This window comes from Anolis sagrei, chromosome Y (assembly GCF_037176765.1).
Source record: "Anolis sagrei isolate rAnoSag1 chromosome Y, rAnoSag1.mat, whole genome shotgun sequence".
Taxonomy (NCBI): Eukaryota; Metazoa; Chordata; class Lepidosauria; order Squamata; family Dactyloidae; genus Anolis; species Anolis sagrei.
Window position 1 is genome coordinate 68330854 of NC_090035.1, and position 17481 is coordinate 68348334.

General features: G+C 47.8%; 1 protein-coding gene across 1 annotated transcript in view; it reads left to right on the forward strand.

The window, feature by feature from the left end:
- The first annotated feature begins 12622 nt into the window (after positions 1 to 12622).
- LOC132765497 (synaptonemal complex central element protein 2) overlaps positions 12623 to 17481 on the forward strand; it is a 35962-nt gene continuing 31103 nt past the window's right edge. The window contains exon 1 of the mRNA XM_067461933.1: positions 12623 to 12685. The gene's annotated coding sequence lies outside the window, so the exon portion shown is untranslated. The remainder of the gene's footprint in view (positions 12686 to 17481) is intronic.

Sequence of the window (17481 nt, forward strand, 5' to 3'; positions counted from 1 at the left end):
GGGGGGGGGGGGGAGGTTGTTGCTCCACTTTCCCTGTCAAAAACTTCCTCCTTGATTGAATCACTGGCATTTTTCTGGCATTTCCTCATGGATGCCTTAAATACTGATTTAAGCAGTACCTATTTAGCTACTTAAATTGCTGCTTCCGAAACAGCTTGGTAGGCAGAAACTGGGCTAAAGGCCAGGAGCTCACCCTGACCTGGGCTTTGAACTGACAACTTTTAAGCTGGCAAAATTCACTGCAGCTGGTAGTTAGCCTACTGTGCTAAGGCCCAGTCCTAGTACTTTGTCCTTTATATCTTGTAAAGGGAAATAATGCATAAAAAATTCTCATCCCACAGATAAAAATCAATGGTGAAAATTAGGGATAGGATGCCAGGTCCACTCCAAGGCTTGTGGGAATCACCAGTAGCTCTCATCAGCCCCATCTATACTGCCATGTAATGCAGTGTAGTTCCTGCGGTTTGAAACTGTGTGATACAGCCAGTGTAAACCTACAAATTTAAGTCAAACTAATAGATCCTTGTTCTGACTGTTCCATCCCAGTGCCATGTTTTTGTTTTGGTCACCCTTTACAATCACATCCACCACCCAGGTTTAATCAGTTATTTTTTCAAAGTCTTGTTTATATCCCATTAGGAAAGTGTCTCTTCCTCCTTCACCTCCTCCTCTTTGTAATATTACTTTTACTTCCAGCCAAAAACTAAACAAAACAAGACTTTAGTGCACTGAAATAATTTTATTGTAATGACAGGTAAAGGTAACGGTTTCCCCTTGACATTAAGTCTAGTCGAAGAGCCGGCGTAGTCCGTAGACACCTCCAAGGTCATGTGGCCAATATGACTGCATGGAGTGTCATTACCTTCCTACAGAAGTGGAACCTATTGATTTCACATTTGCATGTTTTGAACTGTTAGGTTGGCAGAAGCTGGGGCTAACAGTGGGAGCTCACCCCACTCCCCAGATTGGAACTCCCAACCTTTTGGTCAGCAAGTTCTGCAGCTCAGCCGCACCACCAGGAGCTCCATTGTAATGATAAAATACATTAAATTCATTGCAGAAGTCTCATATTAACAGCAGCACTTTAAGAAGCAAATAGAAGCTTGAGAACACCTGGTGCCCTCTGGTCCTTGGTTGTAAATAGGTTGAAAGTTATGCACTATAAAGGACTGGAATTGCCCCGCTAGAATGTGCCAAGTGGTGAGGTGTCACTTTCTTTGTTCCTTTCTCTGAAGGTATTTTGGAGTGTGAGCCCATTCACTTTTCCTGAAATTTAAACAGAAAGCAAAGGAATAAATAATGTATTTGGTGTTCTAAAATTTATCTTGGGATCTGGGTTGTACAGAGGATTTGGGAGTTTGGGAGGAAAGTGGGAAGTTCATGCCCCATAAAAGTATTCTGTGCCCTCCTCCATATCATGGATTGTACTGAGTTTCATGGAACATTATTGGGACTCAGTTATTTGAATGTATAGATTGATTGACTACTGGACAGATTCAACTGGAAATATATGACTTGAATGAAATCCTGTCTCCCTGCTGACACTATAATAGTCTGTAATAGTCTTCCTCTGTAATAGTCTGTAGTTCTCACCTTTTTACTCGAGGGGGAAGAGTGCTACGGTATTGGGGAATGCAATATTTTATCTTTCCTTATATAGTACAGACTTGCTTATCCAACCTTTCGTCGTCTGACTTTCTGTATTATCCAATGCAGTCTGCCTCCCACCCAGATCCACAGCTGTTTCAATACATTGCAATGTTTTGGTTCTAAATTTGTAAATACAGTAATTATTACATAACGTTACCATGTATTGGACTGCCCTTTCTGTCAATTTGTTGTAAAACATGATGTTTTGGTACTTAATTTGTAAAACCATTCCCACCTGATCGGTTAACATTTGGGCGGCCCCGATGGATATAAATATATCTCAAGTTGTGTATCTCAAGCCCATAAAGAAGGGCCTTAATGACCATTGTCCAACATTAATATTTGTCAGCCAGCAAATATCATGGTAAGAAAAGGAGCTGTCACAAAATAAAAACCATTTGAATAGATTGGGTAATGGCCCTAAGCGAGTAGGTGCTCGTGTCGCATCCGTCACTGGATGGTGGAGCCCTTTGTCTCTTGCATGTTTTATGGGTTCTGACCAAGATCTGTAATGTTTAGAGCTTTCAACTTAATAGTGACCGTGACCAGGGGCGGTTCTTGCATTACGCTAGGTAAGCAGCTGCTGAATAGGGTTTTTTTTTTGCCAGAGGCACAAGGGCGCCTCTGTAAATGCCCCCTCCCCTCCGCAACCTTTCTCTGCCTCCCTCTCCCTCTTGAAGGCTACACAGAGTCCGCAGCCTCCCTTCGGGCTCTGTGCATGCGCCCCACAGTTGGACGGTGTTTCCCTCCACTCCGTGCATGCGTGCGGGAGGAGGCGAGAGCAGCTGTGTGCGAGGCGCCCTCGTGCCTCCTGCTCCAGCTATTCAAGATCCGGGAGGAGCACGAGGAGCTAGGTCAGTTCTAGTCACCTGCTTACAAGGAAAGGGCCTGAGGCTGCGAGGAATAGTGGGAGTTGGAGTCCAAATCACCCAAGTCCCACTTACTGTTGTTGTTATTATATTCTTCTTCTTTTTATTATTATTAGTATTATTATTATTATTTTAGTATTATATGGGGCAGAAAGGATGAGGGAACCTGCTATAACTTTGACTTACCGTTGTTGTTTGTGGGTTTGTTGTTGTTGTTATATGGGGCAGAAAGTTGTATTGGATCACACATGGGACACTTCACAAGTGTCTAGGACTGTGTGATGTATAGGTGAATAATGCGTACTGGGGTAAGGTGGCTTTCTGCAGCTGGCAGGCAGATCATGATTTTGTCAATGCTGATTGTTTTTAAGTGCAGGCTAAGGTCTTTAGGCACTGCACCCAATGTGCCGATCACCACTGGGATCAATTTGACTGGCTTGTGCCAGAGTCTTTGCAGTTCAATCTTTAAATCCTCATATTCCAGGTTTTCTGTTTATCCCAGATTATCTGGCAGTGTGGACTCATATAATCCAGTTCACAGCAGATAACCTGGGATCGGATCTTGGGTTATAAGGACAGTGTAGAAGGGGTCTTGGGGCCCTTCCAGACAGGCCCTATATCCCAAGATCTGATCCCAGGTTTTCTGTTTATCCCAGATTATCTGGCAGTGTGGACTCATATAATCCAGTTCAAAGCAGATAACCTGGGATCGGATCTTGGGTTATAAGGACAGTGTAGAAGGGGTCTAGGGGCCCTTCCAGACAGGCCCTATATCCCAAGATCTGATCCCAGTATGATATTTCAAGCCTTGGGAAAAGTTTGAATGAAACAGAATTGAAGAATGCCTGTCAACACCTTCAAACCATTTTGGCTGATGGAGAAGACTGTGATGTGAACGGTGATGAACTGTTTGAAGAGCTACAAATATTTGCAACTATGCTGCCCCCTGGAAGTCATCCAGCTAAAGCGTTGTCTTTCATAACCAAACGTGGTTATGTGGATACTTTCCCAAATGTTGATATTGCATTGAGAATTCTGTTAACACTTCCAGTATCTGTGGCCAGCGATGAAAGGAGTTTTTCAAAATTAAAACTTATAAAAACGTACTTAAGATCAACTGTGATTCAAGAGCGCTTGAGTGGACTAGCAACCTTGGCCATTGAAAATGGCTTGTTGGATGAAATGGAAACAGATATAATAGTACACGAGTTTTCAAAATTGAAAGCCAGAAAAATATCTTTTTAATTTTAAAAGTGTTCAAGTTTATTTGTGTTAAAGAAAACTGGATGTTAAAGTATCCAGTCAAGTGAAGGGGCCAGATGCTGGCTGTGTTGCCACACCCATTGCAATGGTCCAGGCTGGCATGGCACTTTTGAAGGACAAGAGTTCGCTTTCTTAAAAAGGAGGTGTCTATTCTCCTGGGGCTGCGTTCTCCAAAACAAATCTGATTTACAGACCCAACAAGCATGGGTTTGAGTTCTCTGTTATTAGCAAGACCCTAGTCTGAAAAATCTTTTGAAGAGACAGCATGACCAATAAACCTTTGTGTAGTACTTGTAGACCAAAAAAAACAACAAAAACTTAAAATTGTTGCTAAGTTTAATAAAATATTTGCATTCTAAAAAAAGTTAATTTGTGTTATTCTAGGTAATGTAACTATATGAACATAATGTTGTAAGTAAATTTCTGGTTTGTAAGGTAACTCTTTTATTCACCTCTACCTTCTACGATTGGTTGGGGGGGGGGGGCGCCAAAATAATGTTTGCTTACCTTTGAAAATTACCTAGGGCCGCCTCTGACCATGACCAAGCTCATAGTGAGCAATCGGTCTTTGGTAGAGTCACCCAATTGAATATTTAAAGTATAACACAATGGGTGATACCATCCCCAGCTACTTCCCAGCCTATTGGCCAGGCATGTAAAGCATCAAGGTTCGAGGCTTTTTTCTCCTATATTATCTGTTTTAGAAGCTGACCGATGCCCAACAACTCCTAGGGAGGATGAGCCCAGGCACCTGCGGCCACTTAATCATCACACACTCAACCAGCAGGTGCACTCAGCCCAGCTGAGCTGATCCCAGCTCCCAGAGCTCACGGTCTGTCGACAAGACATTGTCGTCCAGTGAGACAACCACATCCACAGGTACCTCATTCTTAGACATACAGCTTTGGGACCAAAGCCCGATCCAGCAAGGCATGGCCAGACAACCTCTACTGGCTAGGTTAATGACAACAGATAGCCGCCCTTCATAGGCACACTGAAACATAACACTGCCAGTTTTAACATATAACATTCCAGAGACTATCAGAGAGGCCACTCCCCTAGGGAACATGGCCAGTGTGTTTTGGTTCAAACCATAATGTATTGTGCCTTGATAACTTATCAAAATACAGAGTTCTCTCTAAACAAATGTTATTCCGTTCAGCGGGCGGCCCCACTCATGTTCAGAGCTTGTTTAAACAGCTTGGGTGCTTTAACACCTATTGCTTGATTAAATGCAAAAAAGACATATGATAGGCACTATATACAAACTATTACTGCGATGACACTCCTTGCGATAATTGCTTTCCCACTACAGCCCTGGTGCCAAAAGCAACGGGTTGCAAATACTCAGATTAGTGAGACTTCACAACTAGAAATCGTGATTTCTCAGTCATTAGCCTTTGTTCTGGGGCTTACTCCTCAACCCAGGAGACACACCTGATCCTTCTTCTCTTTGTGAAGGCCCCCAGCCATGGGGCCGATACAATTGAAAAATGATTTAAGGCTAGGTTCTTGTGGGTTTTTTTGGGCTATAGAGCCATGTTCTAGAGGCATTTCTCCTGACGTTTCGCCTGCATCTATGGCAAGCATCCTCAGAGGTAGTGAGGTCTGTTGGAATTAGGACAATGGGTTTATATATCTGTGGAATGGCTGGGGTGGGGCAAGGAGCTCTTCCCTGCTGCAGTTAGGTGTGAATGTTTCAGCTGATCACCTTCATTAGCATTTGAAGGCCTGTCTGAGCCTGGGAAAATCTCTTGCTGGGAGGTGTTAATCTGTGCCTGGTTGGTTCTTCTCTGTTGTTTTTCTGTTGTAATTTTAGAGTTTTTTTTAATACTGGTAGCCAGATTTTGTTTAATACTGGTAGCCAGATTTTGTGAGACCATGAAAATGAACAAAATCTGGCTACCAGTATTAAAAAAAAACATTGTCCTAATTCCAACAGACCTCACCACCTCTGAGGATGCTTGCCATAGATGCAGACAAACGTCAGGAGAAATGCCTCTAGAACATGGCTCTATAGCCCGAAAAAACCCACAAGAACCTAGTGATTCCAGCCATGAAAGCCTTCGACAATACGATTTAAGGCTACATAATATGGCCACAGCTCGCTAATTGTTAATGGTTTTTCGTTATGGTTTCCATTTCAGATAAAGCCTGATCTGCAAAATTTAAAATTAATTAACGTTTTCCCCTTTCCAGGACGTACGGGATACTTATTATACACACACACACACACATATTTATAAGCTCTGAAGTAGACACTTCAAAACATGTCAGCCATAAAGCCCTATAATACTATCTGGTGATTTCCATGCTGTAGTTAACTGAGATCAGTCATATATGTCTAGTTGGATTCTGTTAACAACTTTCAGTTGCCTAAGACTACCATGGGCTAATGACAATAATTAATGAGAATGGGGGGCCTCATACATTTTCGGATATAAAGATTGGCCCATTGCATCGTCATCTCACGTTGCCTCCTTCAGTTTGGCAAACCCGTCAGCAGGGTTTACAATACAATACAGGGTTTATATATTTAGTTTGTTTAACCACGCCCTCAGTGACTTTTATAGATTAAACAAAAAAGGAAAATTGTTCTAAAGTTGTAGTGTCAAGCCAAGCCTTTTTTGTTTTGTGATGTCATCTCACACACACACGGTCGCCCCATTTGGTCAGAGTGATATATTTGACCAGAGCTGACCTTTGGCTGGTTAAAATAAATTTAAAACTCAATAGCGTCTCATCCTGGAGACAGGGCTAGAGACAACATATTAGTGGTGGCCTTTGAGGCTCCAGGGTCACCAGTGGTGATTTATTTCAATGGACGCAGATGGACTGAATGTTTTCCAAAATAAAATGTATTTTTACTTTGCTGTTTGGGTTATCCTGGAGCTCGGTGCAATGGATACAGCATATGGAATGGCTTCAGTGACCAGGAGTAACTTTATTTATTTTATAATATTGTGTATGCTTATTATTTATTTATTTATTTACTTACTTACAGTATTTACATCCCAACCTTCTCACCCCGCAGGGGACTAAGGGCAGATTACAATGTACACATGTATGGCAAACATTCAATGCCAATTTGACATACAACGTATACAGACATACACAAAGGCTATTTAATTTTTCTTGGCTGCCAGGGGAGCTGTCGCTTTCATCGTCCATCTGCGACACTGATTAAAGTACTTCCGCATTCCCCTCATGGTTTTGCTGAAGTGCTTTGCTGGAGTCTTTTTTATGGCCTCATTAATTTAGCCTCCCCACACAAGGTGGTACCTTATTTTCCTACTTGACAGATGCAACTGTCTTTTGGATTGCAAAGGTCAACAACAGGCTACACAATTGGTTGGAAGCCCACTCCAACCCGGGCTGGCTTCGAACTCATGACCTTTTGGTCAGAGTGATCTTAATGCAGCTGACACTCAGCCAGCTGCGCCACAATCCCATATAATGACAACAGTCATTATTGTTGACATTGTGTTGTAAAAATGGTTAAAAATAAACAAATAAATAAATAAAATTAGAAATAAAATCTTAGTTAGCCACAGAAGGAATTGGCCGTCTGCAAGGACGTTGACCAGGGGAGGCACAGATGGTTTGATGTTTGTTATCCTTGCGGGAGGCTTTTTCCATATCCCCGCATGAGGAGCTGGAGCTGATAGAGGGAGCTCATCAACCTCTCCCCAGATCCGAACCTGCGACCTGTCGGTCTTCAGTCCTCACAGCCCAAGGGTTTATTAATGTGTTTTTAAATAAAACCAACATGCATTTGTGACAAACGATAGTAACATGCGTTGTGGCTAATTTATTCATAACTTAAAACAGTAAAAACCTGGTGAGTAATTGGTGTGATTCACCTTCATCTATGTGCTGTCCAAAACAGCCTAGGTCGTGCAGCCACTGTGTAATTAAGTGGCTGTCTCGGTGTCAGTCAACCACCATAAAATGGCTGCCAGCCATGGGGCTATAGATGGCTTTAGTATATAAAATGGCTGCTGCAGCCAAGATGGACGACTGCCACGTGCACAGTGATGTCCTGTCCACAAGCAACTGGCATCATCAGGCAACCAGGAGGCCAGCCAAGAAGCTCCTAAGGGTGGATGGAGGGTGTGCCGCCAGCGCTTGGCCTAACAGGCAGGCCAGATCCATAAGCGCTGAGCCAGGGCAGAAAGGCCCCACAGCCAACATGCCTAGCGGTGAAAGAAACAGGGTGGGGGAGGGGCCAAACAAGTCCTATCACTTTGAAGTCCTATCAAGGAAGCAATTGAACTGAAAATAAAGCGAATCACACTGGCCTTAACCCAGTTTATTATAACTTTGTGTCTTGCCTTTTATTGAAATATTAATGACCATTCCTACAAGGGAATTTGGTTCTTTCTTTGCTTTTTTGGCTTTGCCCTGTAACAGTTAAAAGAAGTTTAAGAGGATGTCCTTTCACAGCTTCAAAAAGTCAAAACCAGGCAAAGCCAGGGGAGGAGACAAGGGAGGAAGGCAGGCTGGCAGAGCCCTGCTAAACCACCAACCCCCAGCCCAGGGGAACAACCTGGGGGAGGGGATCCTGACTCAGGGCCAAAGAGGCGGTGGGGGTGCCAAGGCAAGGGAGCTGCCACCCCCCAAGGGCCCAGAGACAGACCTTGAGTGTCCTCCCTGGTCCACATTCAGCTTCAGAATGAAGAAGGGGGCGGGCCAGTGCGGAGAGCAAAGTAGAGAGCTTAAGGAGCTGGGCACGTTTAGCCTGAAGAAGAGAAGGCTGAGAGGAGATGTGATAGCCATGGATAAATATGTGAGAGGAAGCCACAGGGAGGAGGGAGCAAGCTTGTTTTCTGCTTCCTTGGAGACTAGGACGCAATGGAACAATGGCTTCAAACTACAAGAGAGGAGATTCCATCTGAACACGAGGAAGAACTTCCTGACTGTGAGAGCTGTTCAGCAGTGGAACTCTCTGCCCCGGAGTGTGGTGGAGGCTGCTTCTTTGGAAGCTTTTAAACAGAGGCTGGATGGCCATCTGTCAGGGGTGATTTGAATGCAATATTCCTGCTTCTTGGCAGAATGGGGTTGGACTGGATGGCCCATGAGGTCTCTTCCAACCAAGCTTTGAAGTTGCAAGGCTATTCAATGCCAATCAAGGGGGCTAATTGCAACCTTCACACTTGCAACCTCAAGCAGACAGGAGTCCTTTCTCCCTCCCTGGACCTCATTCCACAGGGATATAAACCTCACTTGCCAGTTTCCCACAGACCTCACAACCTCTGAGGATGCTGCCAGAGATGCAGGCGAAACGTCAGGAGAGAATGCTTCTGGAAAACGGCCAGGCAGTTCAGAAAATTCACAGCAACAAATGTGGTGTAGTTGGCCAGTAGCTCAATGTCAGGTAGACTGACTCAGATCCATGTCTCACACCTTGGATAAGGCCACAGCCTTGGATAAGGCCTCAGTTGACACCTTGTCAATCAACCATCAAGTCCTTCGATGTCACCAATGCAAGGCCTATGTTCCTCCATGATGGCATCTCTGCTCTCCATAGGAGCAGACCTGTGAAGAATGATGGGAGCTGCAATCCGCAACACTCTCTGGGGCTTCCCTGGCCCCATTCTCCTCTCTCAAGGAACTCAGCACAGAACCAGCTGCCAAGCCCCAGAGAATGAGCTGGGTCGTGGCAGGGGGGTGGGCCTGGATCGCCTAGGGGGCCCCTTCCCACAACCTGGTTCTATGCATTCACTAGTATTACTATTATTAACATAAAGTTTATCATCATCATCATCATCTACAGAAATAAAAATGAAAGGTTTGTTTGTGGGATTAACAGAACTCAAAGACCACTGGACGCATTGTCGCCAAATTTGGGCACAAGACACCTACTGACCCAAGGAGTGGCCATCACTAAAAAAAACCCCTGATTTTGTCATTTGGGAGTTGTAGTTGCTGGGATGTATAGTTCACCTACAATCAAAGAGCATTCTGAACTCCACCAATGATGGAATTGAACCAAACCTGGCACACAGGACTCCCTTGACCCAACAGAAAACATGAGACAGGGTTGGTGGGCATTGGGTTTGAGAGTTCTGGTTCACTTCCCTCCAGAGAGAACTGTGGGCTCACACAATGATGGGTCACACACTCTCAGCCTCAGAAGCAAACCAAGGTATGACAACAACAACAGAGTTAGAATCCCTGCTCAACCATAGAAAGCCATTGGATGGGTCACATACTCTCAGCCTCAGAGGCAAACCAAGGAATGACTAGAAGGCAAACAACAACTACAACAACAACAGGATTAGAATCCCCACTCAACCATAGAAAGCCATTGGACGGGTCACACACTCTCAGCCTCAGAGGCAAACCAAGGACGGGTCACACACTCTCAGCCTCACCTACAATCAAATAGCATTCTGAACTCCACCCATGAGGGAACTGAACCAAACGTGGCACACAGAACTCCCATGACCAATAGAAAATAATAAAGGGTGTGATGGGCATTGACCTTGAGTTTGGGAGTTGTAGTTCACCTACGTCCAGTGCGCACTGTGGACTCAAACAATGATGGATCTGGACCGAACTTGGCATGAAAACTCAATATGCACAAATGTGAACACTGGTGGAGTTTGGGGGGAAATAGACCTTGACATTTGGGAGTTGTAGTTGCAGGGATTTATAGTTCACCTACATCAAAGAGCATGCTGAACTCCACCAATGATAAAATTGAACGAAACGTGGCACACAGAACTCCCTTGACCAATAGAAAATAATAAAGGGTGTGATGGGCATTGACCTTCAGTTTGGGAGTTGTAGTTCACCTACATCCAGTGAGAATTGTGGACTCAAACAATGATGGATCTGGACCCAACTTGGCATGAAAACGCAATATGCCCAAATTTGAACACTGGTGGAGTTTGGGGGAAATAGACCTTGACATTTGGGAGTTGTAGTTGCAGAGATTTATAGTTCACCTACAGTCAAAGAGCACTCTGAACTCCTCCGGTGCCTCCGGTGTGGCTGTGAGAAGGTCCTCCCTGGCGTCCCCTGTGACTGGGCTCAGGCGGCAAGCTGGAGGGGGTCAGTCGCGGACTCTCCTCCGCACTCCTCGCATGTTGTGGGCTCCCTGTGGTGGCCCCGTTCTTGAAGGTTGGCTCTGCGCCTTCTTGTGGTTGGAAACCCACTCCAACCCGGGCTGGCTTCGAACCCATGACGTGTTGGTCAGAGTGATCTTAATGCAGCTGACACTCAACCAGCTGCACCACAATCCCGGTGTCAGTGGGTCTCTCCCCAGGTGTGTTTTGGCCTACCACGCCCAGAAATCCCAGCCAGTTTCCCAGCTGTTAGGAGTGGAGAACCACTGGTTGAGGAGGAAAGGCTGTTGTGGCAGGCCAACTCCCGAAGATGGAATCCTAGAATTGGAAGAGACCTGGTGGGCCATCCCGCCCAACCCCATTCAAAGCACCCCCGACAGATGGCCATATTGGTCCATGCCCACCAAAGCCTTCCAGCATTTTCCGTTGGTCATGGGAGTTCTAGGAGCCCCCGGTTGCGCAGTGGGTTAAATCCTTGTGCTGGCAGGACTGAAGAACGGCAGGTCGCAGGTTCGAATCCGGGGAGAGGCGGATGAGCTCCCTCTGTCAGCTCCAGCTCCTCATGCGGGCACATGAGCGAAGCCTCCCACAAGGATGGTAAAAGATCAAAGCATCCGGGCGTCCCCTGGGCAACGTCCTTGCAGGCGGCCAATTCTCTCACACCAGAAGCGATTTGCAGTTGAAGACCGCGTCCCGACCTCCCGCCTCCCCCCCCCCCCCCCCCGCCCGAGACGCCACGACCTGAGGAGGGGAAAAGTCCCGGAAAAAAAAAAGAGGGGGGGGAGCCTTGGAGGGAGGGAGGTGGGGAAAGAACAGAACCCCCCCCCCCCCAGGGCTCATGGCAGACCTGTGGCTGCAGGGGGGCAGCTGCTTGATTGTGGGAGGGGGCTCTCTTCCGCACTTCCATTCCCCTCCCCACTTTTTTGCAGGGGGAGGAGAAAGGCAGCAGCGGCCCTTCTCTTCTTCCTCCTCTTTCCTCCAACTGGCCATCGAAGAGGAAGAGGGGGAAGAAGAGAAGAAACTGCAGCAACACCCCTTCTCCTCTTCCTCCTCCTCCTCCTCGATGGCCAGCTGGAACAGGAGGAGGAAGAAGAGGAGGAGAAGGGACGCTACTGCGTTTCTTCGCTTCTTTCTCCTCTTCCTCTTCAATGGTCAGTTGGAGGAGAGGGAGGAGAAAGGCAGCAGCGGCCCTTCTCTTCTTCCTCCTCCTTCCTCCAACTGGCCATCGAAGAGGAAGAGAAGAAAGAAGAGAAGAAACTGCAGCAACACCCCTTCTCCTCTTCCTCCTCCTCCTCGATGGCTAGCTGGAGAAAGAAGAGGAGAAGGGGCGCTGCTGCCTGGGCAGCGTAGATAAGCGACTGCTCCAACTCCCAGAGCAGGCAATGCTGCTAGACCAGCCCAGCGTGAGCTGCCTGCCGGGAGCTAAAGCCAGGAGGGCCGAGTGGAGAAGGGGAGCCCAGCTCTGCTTCTTCCTCCTCCCCAGCCTCCTGCTCCTCCTCCTCCCCCAGACACCGGTGCCCAGCTCTCCCTCCGGCTTTGACGGCGCCCATTTATCCGGCCCTTTCTTGCTGCCCTTGGGAGGGGCAGCCCTTCAGGGCACGGTGACCGGATAAATGCCCCTGGGGGGCCACATACGGCCCGCGGGCCTTAGTTTGGGGACCCCTGTTCTAGAATATAAAAAGACATTTTTACTCCCCGCCTGGCCCCGCCCATCCTCGAGTATATAAGGCCCCTGGGCGGGGCCAGCCACCAGTCCTCTATCCGCCGCTTGGGCATCAGCTGGGAGAACCTTAGTGCGAGCTCTGTATTATCTGGATTGCTCCTATTCTGGTTCGTTTTGCTATTCTTTGATTCTTCATTGATCCTTAACTGGTTCCTAATAGGCAGGGCTTCCATTTCTTTGAAAGTGCGCCGATTGCCCCAATGTTTTACCTCACACTAATGGGTATTCCCTCTGCTTGGCTTGCCCCGTTTGCAGGGCCTTCACACCTCATAATAATAATAATAATAGTGAGTCCAGGCTTAAGGTGGCCTTATATGTAAAGCCCCTTCTACTCCCAAGCAGCCAATGTCTGCCGATTTCTTGCACTTACCTTTCTGGCTAATTGCGGCGTCAGGGTGCTCCCCTCAAAAAGTAGGCGAAAAAACTGAGGAACAAGGGCCGCCAAGATGGCCGCCAGGGCCCTCAGCCTAACCAGAGCCTGATTAAAAAGGCGGGAACTCCATCTAGTGCCATTTCGCAAGCCGCTTCTCAGCCTCCGTCTAGAGTGCAGAGAAACCCTGCTCCCCCTGCCGGCTTCTGAGCGGTTACTGCAGTCTTTTATGGAGCCCCTCTCTTCTTTATTATTACTATCATTCTATTCTTATTGTTAAACTGTGTTACTGGTTTTGATTTTTGCCGGGACTGCACTACGTATCAGGCCGGTAAGGGTGTTTACCGCCTCTTGTGAGGGGGGGGGGGGCAATTGTTTGGCTTGAATGGGTGCGCTATGTCTATCTCTGGGCTTGCCTTTCCCTTCTGTGCCTCAGAGAGACATATGATACCCTCATTGTCGTTCGTGAGGAGAAAAACCCTGAGCTAAAGGGGCAACTAGTTGCTCCCTGAAATGCTGCTTTAAATGCTCTTCCAACTGCACCACCTGGTGGCTGATATTGCTATGTCGCACATCAGCCTCTTCTCGTCCACGCTCTCCACGGTTGGGAGCGCGTTGCCGGGCTTCGCAGAGACTGCGGCTCAGGGACCTGGCTGTCGCGGTTTGTTTGCCGCTGCCGTTCTCATCGAGACCTTATGTGCTGGCTCAGGCCAGATCATCGCGCCCGGGTCTTTGGCTCCCTGGCAATGCCCCAAGAGTCCCGCTCTGCGGGCCTAGGGCTACAGCTGCGCACCTGAGACTGCGGTCCCGTCGTTGCCCTCCATTGCACCGCCTCTGGTGATCCCACACAGGGGGTCCAGGGCTGGAGTTGCTTGCCCGAGACTGCGGTCCCGTGGCTACCCTCCATGGCGCTGCCCCCAACAATCCCGCTCAGCGGATCTAGGGCAAGAGCTGCGCACCGAGACTTAGGTCCCCAGGCTGCCCTCCATGGCGCCGCCCCCAGCGATCCAGCCGAGTGGATCCAGGGCTAGAACTGCGTGCCCGAGACTTTGGTCCCGTGGCCACCCTCCATGGCGCTGCCCCCAGCAATCCCGTCGAGGAGATCCAGTTTGGTCTTTATCAGTCTTTAGATGAGGGTGGCAGTGGTGTCAGTAAGTGAGTAAAGGTAGTGCAAGTCCCATCATCCAAAGTCCATCCCCTTTCAAACTGCAGCAGGATGTAGAGTGGATCATGGGGGCTCTGTGTGCCAAACAACACCAGGACGTAACATGGGTCATGAGAGGTCTATGTGCCAAGTTTGGTGTTCATCCGTCATTGGATGAGGTTTGCAGAGGTCTCAGAATGTGAGTAAAGGTACTGGAAGTTCCATCATCCATGGTCCACCCTTCTCCAAACTGCACCAGGATGTTGAGTGGGTCATTGAAGCTCCATGTGCCAAGTTTAGTCTTGATTAGTCATTGGCGAGGGTCTCAGTGGTCTCAGGAAGTGAGTGAAGTGACTGCAAGTCCCATGATCCATTGTAAATTCTTCAAAACCGCACCAGGATGTAGAGTGGGTCATGCTGGGTCTCTGTGTAAATTGTGGTCCCGATCCATCATTGTTGGCAGTTGTAATGGTGTTAGGAAGGGAGTGCAGGTATTGGAAGTCCCATCGTCCATGGTGCATCCTTCTTCAAACTGCACCTGCATGTAGAGTGCGTCATGGAGACTCAGTGTGCCAAGTTTAGTATTTATTGGTAATTGGATGAGGGTTGCAGTGATCTGAAGAATTGTGCAATGGTACTGCAAGTCCCATAATCCACGGCCCATCCCCGGGCAAACCACACCAGGACGTAAAGTGGGTCATGAGAGGTCTATGTGCCAAGTTTGGTCCTGATCAGTCATTGGATAAGGTTAACAGCGGTCTCAGAATATGAGTGGTGGTACTGCAAGTCCCATCATCCATGGTTCATACTCCTCCAAACTGCAGTAGGATGTAAAGTGGGTGATGGGGGCTCTGTGTGCCAAGTCTGTTCTGTATTGGTAGTGTTCTGACCCAGCCCCCGGCCTTTCCTTTCCTCTCTGTCATCTCGGAATGTTGGATTTGAGACTGGCCAATCAGAGACCATATGCAAATTTCCTTCTCATGTCTCCGTTTCTGCCATGAACTCTTTTCTCCACCAGGGGCTCCTCTTGAAGCTGGCCAATCAGAGACCATATGCAAATAGCAGCACTGCGGCAGCCAATCCAAATGTTGGAACTTTCAGGCTGGCCAATCAGAATGCTGGCACATACACCGCCACACCGCCACACTTTTGTCCTCCACATACAAACTTTCACCTTTATTATATACTAGCTTGGGGACCCGGCGCTGCCCGGGTTATTTGAGAAAGGAATTGGGTCTCAAGGTTGGTCTTTATCAGTTATTTATATGGCTTACAGTGGTCTTAGGAAGTTAGTGAAGGTACTGCGAGTCCCATCATCTGTGGTCCAGCCTCCTCCAAACTGCACCAGAAGGGAGAGTGGGTCATGAGGGCCCTGTGTGCAGAGTTTTGTTCTTGCTCAGTCATTGGATGAGGGTCACAGTGGTCTCAGAAAGTGAGTTTAGGTACTGCAAGTCCCATCCTCCATAGTCTGTTCTCCCCCAAACCTCATTTGAATGTTGAGTTGGCCAAGGGGGCTCTCTGTACCAAGTTTGGTCTTTATTGGTATTCGTATAAGTGTCGCTGTGGTTTCAGGGAGTGAGTGAAGGTACTTGGAGTCCCATCATCCGTCGTCCGTCCTCCTTCAAACAGCATTGGGATGTAGAGTGGATCATGGGTGCTCTGTGTGCCAAGTTTGGTTTTGATCGGACATCAGATGAGGGTTGCAGCAGTCTTGGGAAGGGAGTGGAGGTACTTGAAGTCCCATCATCCATGGTCTGTCCTCCTCGAAAGTGCACCAGGATGTAGAGTGGGCAATAGGGACTATGTGTGCCAAGTTTGGTCTTGATCACTCATTGGTGAGGATCTCGGTGGTCTCAGGAAGTGAATGAAGTGACTGCAAGTCCCATCATCCATTGTCAAATTCTTCCAAACTGCACCAGGATGTAGAGTGGGTCATGCGGGCTCTCTGTGTGAATTGTGGTCCTGATGCATCATTGTTGGCAGTTGTAATGGTCTTGGGAAGGGAGTTCAGGTATTGCAAGTCCCATCGTCCATGGTGCATCCTCCTCCAACTTGCACCAGGATGTAGAGTGCGTCATGAAGACTCAGTGTGCCAAGTTTTGGTCTTTATCGGTAATTGGATGAGGGTTGCAGTGGTCTCAAGAATTGAGCAAAGGTACTGCAAGTCCCATAATCCACGGTCCATCCCCGGCCAAACCACACCAGGACATAAAGTGGGTCATGAGAGGTCTATGTGCCAAGTTTGTTCCTGATCGGTCATTGGATGAGGTTAACAGCGGTCTCAGAATGTGAGTGATGGTACTGCAAGTCCCATCATCCATGGTTCATCCTCCTCCAAACTGCAGTAGGATGTCGAGTGCATCATGGGGGCTCTGTGTGCCAAGTCTGGTCTGTATTGTTAATTGTCTGACTCAGCTCCTGGCCTTTTCCTTTCCTCTCTTTGTCATCTCGGAATCTTGGAATGGAGGCTGGCCAATCAGAGACCATATGCAAATTTCCTTCTCATGTCCCCGTTTCTGCCATAAACTCTTTTCTCCACCAGGGGCTCCTATTGAAGCTGGCCAATCAGAGACCATATGCAAATAGCACCACAGCGGCAGCCAATCAGAACGCTGGCACATACTCCTCCCGCCACACTTTTGTCCTCCGCATACAAGTTTTGACTTTTATTATATACACTAGCTTGGGGACCCGGCGCTGCCCGGGTAATTAGAGAAAGTGGGTAATGGCGGCTCTGTATGCCAAGTTTGGTGTTTATTGGTCATTGGATGACGGTTGCATTGTTTTCAGGTAGTGAGTGAAGGTACTTGAAGTCCCATCATCCATGGTCAACCCTCCTCCAAACAGCAGCAGGATATAGAGTGGGTCATGGGGGCTCTGTGTGCCAAGTTTGGTCTTTATCAGTCATTGAATGAGGGTGGCAGTATTTTCAGTAAGTGAGTGAAGGTACTGCAAGTCCCATCATCCAAAGTCAAACCTTCAAACTGCAGGAGGACGCAGAGTGGGTCATGGGGGCTCTGTGTGCTAAGTTTGGTCTTTATTAGTCATTGGATTAGGGTCACAGTGGTTTCAGTAAGTGAGTAAAGGTACTGCAAGTCCCATCATCCATGGTCAACCCTCCTCCAAACAGCATTGGGATGTAGAGTGGGTCATGGGGGCTCTGTGTGCCAAGTTTGGTCTTGATTGGACATTAGATGAGGGTTGCAGCAGTCTTGGGAAGGGAGTGGAGGTACTTGAAGTCCCATCATCCATGGTCTGCCCTCCTCAAACGTGCACCAGGATGTAGAGTGGGTCATGGGGACTCTGTGTGCCAAGTTTGGTCTTGATCCGTCATTGGCGAGGGTCTCAGTGGTCTCAGGAAGTGAGTGAAGTGACTTCAAGTCCCATCA